The sequence below is a fragment of the Haemaphysalis longicornis genome, unplaced genomic scaffold, assembly GCF_048455015.1.
Source record: "Haemaphysalis longicornis isolate Haplotype H1 unplaced genomic scaffold, Haemaphysalis longicornis Haplotype H1 scaffold_10, whole genome shotgun sequence".
NCBI classification, from domain to species: domain Eukaryota; kingdom Metazoa; phylum Arthropoda; class Arachnida; order Ixodida; family Ixodidae; genus Haemaphysalis; species Haemaphysalis longicornis.
In genome coordinates, this window is record NW_027526204.1 from 68,554,496 (window position 1) to 68,562,502 (window position 8,007).

Genomic DNA, 8,007 nt, shown 5'->3' on the forward strand with positions numbered 1-8,007 from the left:
GCTAAAAGGAGGAAATTATTCCACGTTTTGATTGGCTCCTGAAACCACTGTCAGTTGGGGACAAAAGTTAGGGACATTTAGGGAATTTGTTCTTGCGGCGAGCAGGCTTGATGTGGCTTCGCGCGTCGCCTCCTAGGGAATTCCCTCTAAGAAGCTGAGTGCAGCGCATCGCCTCCTCTAAAAAGAGGAGGCGATGGCCAGCGTCTAGACGACGCAAGACGACGCAAGCAGACGACGCAAGAAACGGCTGGAACTGACGCTTCCTTTTGTAATTACTTCAATTTTTACGGGTGTCTTGCTGAACGATTTTTTTTTTAAATGCGGAGCGTGCCTGCCTGACCGTGTCTATGGTATCGCCCCGAGTTTGTCCTGCGCTGGTTCCTTTATTTTAAACCGCTTAAACATTTCTATCTCCTCTGTGTGGCCCTAATATTACTGCTGCCACGCACCAACCAATCATCAGACTTGGAGGACGTCTTCTTCATTATTTCTCCGACACTTAATTACCTCTGCGTTTAAGTTTCTGCTTCGTTCAAGAACGATGAGAAAATCAAAGAGAAATTCCGTTCATGGCTGCGAGATTTCCTACAAGCGCGTGTGTACCCGGGAGAAGAGTTATCGCAATAGCAGTTTTACTTGTGCAGTGTGCCACTTTTAAACTAAAAAGAAACGTAGGATGAGATATTGCCCCTTCAAGTCAGTTTCCAGATGTGGTCATTCCAAAATGCGCATTTATTGGCAATAGATGTAGCTTATTTAGTGGCTCGAAGTCTAAACAAATTTGTTATTGCAGGATGCTTGATTGCTATGACACTAGCCCTTTGTAGTAACCGATGTAAAGCAAGCATTAGATTGCTTCCAACTTACAGGCTTCAAGAGCAGATGTGAAGGCCAGTATTAAAATATGCAAAATCTTTAGAACCTGATGTTGTAAGTGAACCTGCAGTATAGCATCTCAATCTTTAATAATGTCTTTTTGTGAAGACCTTAAACATGTTCCTCGGACAAATGACATAACTTTTTAGCTTGAGAGGTACAACTTGAAATGGTTGTGAATGTTGGCTACCTGGCAGTTCGGTTAAACTGCAGCATAAATACCAGATAAGTGACCAGGGGACGATGATGTGCAAGTGCTTGTGCATTGTCCTCCATGTTATTTCCACGTTCCTGCACAATGTAAAAGGAATATACCAAATGAAGGAGACAGTTTTTAGTTTTATTTATTCCCAGTTTCACGGCCATAGACGATGACAGATATCAGAGGTGCTCAGCACAAACGTTGTAGGTGTATCCAGATGCTTGTTGAGACCTCTGTCACTGAAAAGTAAAAATGAAATAGCATTTTGAAAACTGGTCAAGCACTACATATGTTTCCTTAGGAGCCTCCCATTCACAATTCAAATGAACAAACAGCTTAAACACAGTACACTATTATTGTGTTTCTTGCATGTATGTTTTTTAGTTGCGTGTGGACACTGACATTTCTGCTGTATCTTTTTTCCTTTATTTTTTCTTGTACGCACGTGGCAGAATTCTCTTAGGTTATTATTCTTCGTTTAATCTGCTCAGGTACCACACCCCTCATTAATGCCAGTGGGGCCATAAGGGTATCTTGAATAAATAAACATAGAACACCAAATACATGGTGCTACATCTACAAATTAAAGTTCCTGTATCAGTTAAAAAATTTATAAAATAAATAATAAAATGGCACATTTCCACACATTTCCTAATACAAATAAAAACACGGCCAACTCCAGCTTTCCTCAAAATGTTGTATACCAGTCTCTTTGAACCAGGCAATAATACTGTAAACATCTTGAAAACAATTTTATTTGCACGTAAATTGCAGGCAGCTTAACTTAGGTGTCACAGAAGCTGTCGTGCAACGATGACTTACTTGCTCGTCTCTATTTTTCTGATCTTGCCCTTCTACAAACAAGTCACATCCTACAGTCGCCATGAGGTTGGTCGACCTGTTAACATGTTACAAAAAAGAAAGCTATTGTATTGTGCTTATTTCTAACACTATTTTAAAGTTCTTACTCTCACTCCTGTGATACCTAAGGCTGATTCAGCTGGAGAGCACCCCTATGTGGGCAGCAAATTCTATAGTGGTGCGAAGTGGCAAAGATGGAGATTGCTTCACCTTTGCACGATAATGCATTAATCACGACTAAGTTCAGTTAGGTGTCCTCGACATTTCAGAGAAGTGCCGAGCAAAAATAGTTTTGAAGAACAACTCAGAAATACTGATGGCCAGAAATGGGCAGCCAGAATGTTACGGTCTCTCTTAACTCCAAACTAAAAACAAGTCAGCTTAAAACAAGTAAAAAATACCTTAAAGGAGTAGCACCACTATTAAACGTTCATAGCATGATTAGGCTCTACTTAAAGTAGTACTTGAAATATCAAAGCTCAGATAACTATGCAAAAAGTTTCCTTTGTAGCTGCAGATTTTAGTAGCAACCATTCAGTATAGGGTAACATATTTTAAATCAATTTTAATATTTGCATGCACAAGAAAGCTCCGAATGAATACCCTTTCGACACTGGCATAAACAAGATACGTGGAGTGCCTCGCCATGCAGTTTGCCCCAAACTGCCGACATTAGGGCTCCAGTGACTTAGCCAACACACTGGCTGCTGATGGTGCACGCTGCACTGCCTTGTGAATCATGTCACAGTTTTGGGGCTGATATCGTGCGGCCCAGACGCGTGCGACCGTGGCCAGCTTGGGCCACTCTAGGGCGCGCATCCAGTCTGACCATGATGCAATGAGAATAGCGACATCAAGAGTGTCATTCTCTCATGGCGGCCGCCTTGGTGTTCGCTTTGTCCAAGCCGAAACTGACACAAATAAACAAGGCTCAAAATAATTACATACCCTGAGGTCAACTATCTAATGTTCCATTCTATGATTCCTGGGCTGGTAGGCACCCATAGCAATGGGAAAAATGTAACACGAAAATTTCATACCAGTACTTTTTTAGAATGTTTACATAGACACATGAGCTGCGTGCGAGTGGCCCTTTCTGCCAGTTGTTGCCCCCATCTGTCCACCATTGCTCAGCTGAGCATGAAAGACTGGTACAATAAAGTGTCAAGATTTGACAAGTTTGCAAGCTCAGTGATTCACGCTGAACTTTTTGTGATCTTTCTTTACAAGGATTTAACCTATAACCACTCCTCCCTGGCTTGGCTCATGTACAGTCATGGACAATTCAAATGCGAACCGGTGAGCGCATGGCCGAAGATACTGGTGCCATCACCTGGCAACGGCCGTGGGAGACGCATGGACGTGCGCAGTTGAGATGACGGGAGCGAGGCTGCGTGTCCCAGTGGGATATGTTGCCCCCTCCTCGCTCGCATGCCTGCCTTGTCACCATGCCGCCAGAGCGCTGCAAGCACTGCATGTACTACCGCCGCTGCAGCTGAGGGTGTTGGTCACGTTGAGAGCAATGCGGCGCATAATTGCTTGCGTGGGAAACGCGTGCACGCTCTCGCAAGGCATACTGTTGAGCTCATCATGCTTTCTTGAAGAAAACCAGCGCGCATAAATGGAGACAAAAATAAATGCATGCCGCCTAACTTCTGATGGCACCGCATTGTTTTGCGTTCGTGGTGCAGTGGCTTGGGAATTGAACAATGAGCTGGCCGCCAACAAGAATGCGCCTTTGTGCAACGGAGTCCAGGCTGAGTCACTTGGCAGATTCAGTGCTTGTAGCAAATAGATATACCACGAGAATTCATATCGAATCATATACATTAACTGCAAGCATTGTGTGGGCTGGAAAAATCACTGGCAGAATTCTAATATTCACAAAAATTAAGAAGATATGCAGGTCCAACCATTCTATAGGCCAGTTGCTCTTGCACATCAATTTTGGCGGCCCGATTTTTTTCGGTTTTTTTGGCAGGCACCTCACTTCTTATAGAAATCCACGGAGCGGGCATTGCTGAGCATGGTGTAGGCGTTACCCGGGTGTCCATCGTTATTTGATCAAGTTACTGCCTTCCATATGCAAAGCTATGTCGGCAATGTGACGCCGGCACACACGGGGAGCAGGCGCTCGTGTGAGCCGAGCACACAGTCACCGCAAATACTATCTCGTGCCGCATCGCTAACAATTGTTTTCAGCGCTCTGGCGGCATGGTGACAAGGCAAGCATGCGAGCGAGGAGGGGGCAACATATCGCAGTGGGACATGCAGCCTCGCTCCCGTCATCTCAACTGCACATGTCCGTGCGTTTTCCACGGCCACTGCCAGGTGACAGCACCGGTATCTTCATCAATGCGCTCCGCGGTTCGCATTTGAATTGTCCATGACTGTGCAATGCTTAAGCTTCACGCACATACTGTACTTGGTACAGTTTCATTTACTAAAACGAAGCTTCCAGCCTCTCCCTGATGTGTCTGTAGTCCACCCAAAATGCACAGCAGGAAAATCAACTTTTTCTGATGACGATCGTGGGTGAAGTGAAAAAACATTAAAACACTTCCCGTGATCTGAACTGAACCTAGGTCCCCCGTGTTATGAAGCTGAAGCCTATCCCATTGCGCCATTCCAGCACAGTCGAAGCAATTTGGATTTGCATGGACATGGAAAATTACGCAGAAAATGCACACCTCCATCTAACAACAACGGTTGTACGCTACGGTAGGTCATTGATTGCTTGCATCAGTAAAGCTCTAGAGAGCACAACTGCAGTGCAGCAGACCATCCCGATAAGGAACAGGTGCTCAGTACTGGGCTGGTTAATTTGGTGTTGGACTTGATTTTGCAAAGCTTCACGTCCCCCGTTTTTTGTCGTTTCAGCAGATGGGCAGTTGATTTTTTATTATTAAGTCTTCCCGTCAGTAACTAGGCCACAGCTACATATTTGGTTGTCATACTACCAGGGTGGTCTGCGAGCACACGCAGTCTGCCTGCTGCTAATTTCGAGTGTACCACAAAAACAGCCACTTGTGGAGGCATTCACCTGCTTTCCATGGGTACCCAGAAAGGATGTAGACCAAGGCTTGCCCTCCAGGCCCTGCACCAACATCGTAGGGGCCAGGTCCAAGCACTTCTTTTTTTCCACTGGAAGCCCTCCTATGTAGATGCTGCAGGAACAGGATTAAATGCTGTGTCAGCACAACTAAAAGTTGGGTAGGCTAATAATACATCTCTGAAAAACAAAATGCGTAAAAGATGGCGACGTGGAATAAGATCACACAGGACAACCCACTACAAGAAAAAGAACACACAGCACATCGTCCTGCGTGTTGTTTTCTGGAAAAGCAAAAGTCAGCAATCTCTGCTGCATTGTTAATAACAAGGATAATCCGAGGAAAGGGAGAAATGAGTGCGGTGTTAAGCATGCGCAGCTTTTAGTTCGTTGTGCGATTGGCATGATTTACAGTATTCCGTTGTCATGTAAGTCCGTGTATATGGGCCAGACAGGACGCTGTCTAAGTGTCCATCTCAGGGAGCATTTGTTTACGATCACGAATTCAACGGGTGCAAATCTTCCTGCGCATTATAAAAAGTGTGGGTGTCGTTCTTTGTTTGAAGAGACTGTGATGTTGCACAGGCATAATTATCAGATTTTTAGGGAACGGGTTCAGGCCTTCTTTATTGATGAACATAGTAACAAGTGTGTCAGCAAATCGTCTATAACTCTACACGGGCAGGAGCACGTGCTTATCAGCACCATATTTCTTTAATCTATTAATTCTTTCGTATATAAACTTCATGTTTTTCAACAAAATGGCAGTTGCCAGTAAGTGCTTGTGTGTGTCCCTCCTGCCTGTACACGTTATTTGTGCGCTATCAAATTTTCAATGGCTTTATGCCCTGCCACATACCATTTGTCCCATACGCCGCTTCTTCCAATCACCTTCAATGTACACTCACTGACAGTTGCTCCTGGTGCCTTCTCATAAAGGGCCTAAAATCAGCCCTTCGGGTGATTTGATTCTGCCGCCGTCATTTGGTCTATCCTTTCTCTCTCCCTCTTCCGTTTTTTTTTTTTTTTTTTTGGCTCACGGTTTCACGCTTTTTTTTTTCCCCCTTTGACCGCGATATCCTTACGTTCTCTGTACAGAAGTGACGTTTCCAATTCCTCTCCCGCAACGCAACTTAACTGCCCGAAGACCTAGAACGTTGATGCGTGCACACGGCATACTCGCGAGATTAACGCTATCAAACACATGCATACTTACGATCGAGGCACTGCACTTCAAACATCCAGGACAGCAATTCGGGGAGTACACGCCACCACCGGTTCGATCAAACTTGAGCAATGTTATGGGCTCCTACACAAAAGGAACAATGAAACGCTTGAAACTGCGGCCGCAGTGTGAAAGGACATAGCATCGTAATTTGAATTTAGCGTGTGCTGCATGCTTGGGCGAGAAACAGGGAGTGGGAAAAGAATCCACACGTACGTTGGATACACGAAGCAGGTGTTGGTTTGCGCGCCAACATCTGGTTTGTCGTTTTCCATTGTGTCTGTTCCTCGCCCAAGTATGCAGCGCACGCGCTAAATTTGATTCAAGATTATACAAAAATCGCTAACATCACAATACGATCCGGAATGAGAATGACAGCTAGGAGGCCGAGCTAGGCGGCCACGTAAGCAAGAATTCACGCAGATTTAGGGTGCACAGTACAGTGGTATAAACACAAAAACTACAACAAACATAAAATAACGATGTTACTGACCTTGCATAGATGCCCTCTTTTCCGCTCTTCCGTGTCTGTGACAGCAAACGCCGGAAACCGGCATGGCTGATCTACGCTGAGCTCAGGTACAGGAGGCGATGGCTCACGCTGCAAGTCTCTCTTGAAATGTCGCAGTAGGTATGTCGGATACGGAGATATACTAGCATTCACGGTATATTCACGCATTTTCAGCTTCATTTGGTACTAGTAGCAATCAACACAAACACACGCTGGGCACTGACAGCGCAAATCGTTCACTCGGGGGACCCAGGGAAATGCTGCGCCTACTTCGGCGTTGTCCCTAGGCGCTCAAAAACAAGTCAAGTGACGTCACGATTTGATCACGTGATCCAAGGATTTCTTTCCTCCTTTTAGCCGCTCCGTTTGTTGATTGTATGTCGTCGCCGAACATGCGTTAAACTTGTGTCCAGGTAACTTCACAATCTTGTGAAGACTTATGGTAAGATGACTTTTGCATCGGTTGGGTTCAATCTTCAGTGGTAACAGATCTGCGCTTCACAAGGTGCTTCTAGTGTAAATTCGAAGTCATGGGAAACAGTCACCACAGTGGCATAGCAATGCCATCAATTTTGGCTAGGGTTGCCACCTTTACCCGAAAAAAAAAGCAAAAAAAATGGCCCTTCGGGAGGGGGGGGGGGGGGGCATGGTATGGTTGAATTTGTGTTGACAAAAAGACGCCACGTTTTTTGACACGCAATGTCATGTATTGTAGGGTTTTCTTCGAGAGAAATGGACATAACGTCTGTTCTGAAAGTGGCTGAAATTTTGGTGATTGCTCTGAATATGCTGCACTGAAAAGTAAGTGCACATACATCGTTCCTTCAAAGCTCTTCTCTGCATGTCACCCGCGTATTTTCTGTGCTCGCGTGTTTTTGTACGCAGCTTGTCGACATATTTATCGGCGGGATTGCTGAATTGAGGCTTATAAAACGTCGCAAAAAATAATCGTGACACGATGGCCCAAAAACCGGCCGATGAGGGCTAATTGTAAGTACAGACTGGCTACCGGGCCGCTGTGTAAAAAACTGGTTGAGCTGGTCAAAAACCAGGCAGGCGGCAACCCTAATTTTCCTGCTTTCCTTGCAATAGGGCCGAGTTTACGTTGGGGAAATACGTATATGAATCTAGAGAAAATATTTGAACTGGCTTCAGCTGGTCTCTGCTGGTCCCAGCTGGGCTGCTGCTGGTTTCTGCTGGTCCCAGCTGGGCTGCTGCTGGTCCCAGATTGGCAACTGTTGGTCCCTACAGGGCTTCAGTTGGGACCAGCAAGGCTGCAG

General features: G+C 45.3%; 1 long non-coding RNA gene across 1 annotated transcript; it reads right to left on the reverse strand.

The window, feature by feature from the left end:
* Positions 1-417: 417 nt before the first annotated feature.
* LOC144158677 (uncharacterized) lies at positions 418-6,999 on the reverse strand. Its single transcript, XR_013320161.1, has 3 exons — positions 6,710-6,999; positions 6,208-6,300; positions 418-5,106 (listed from the first exon to the last, which is right to left on the reverse strand). It is a non-coding gene; the product is annotated as an uncharacterized LOC144158677 (long non-coding RNA).
* Between the last annotated feature and the right edge of the window lie 1,008 nt (positions 7,000-8,007).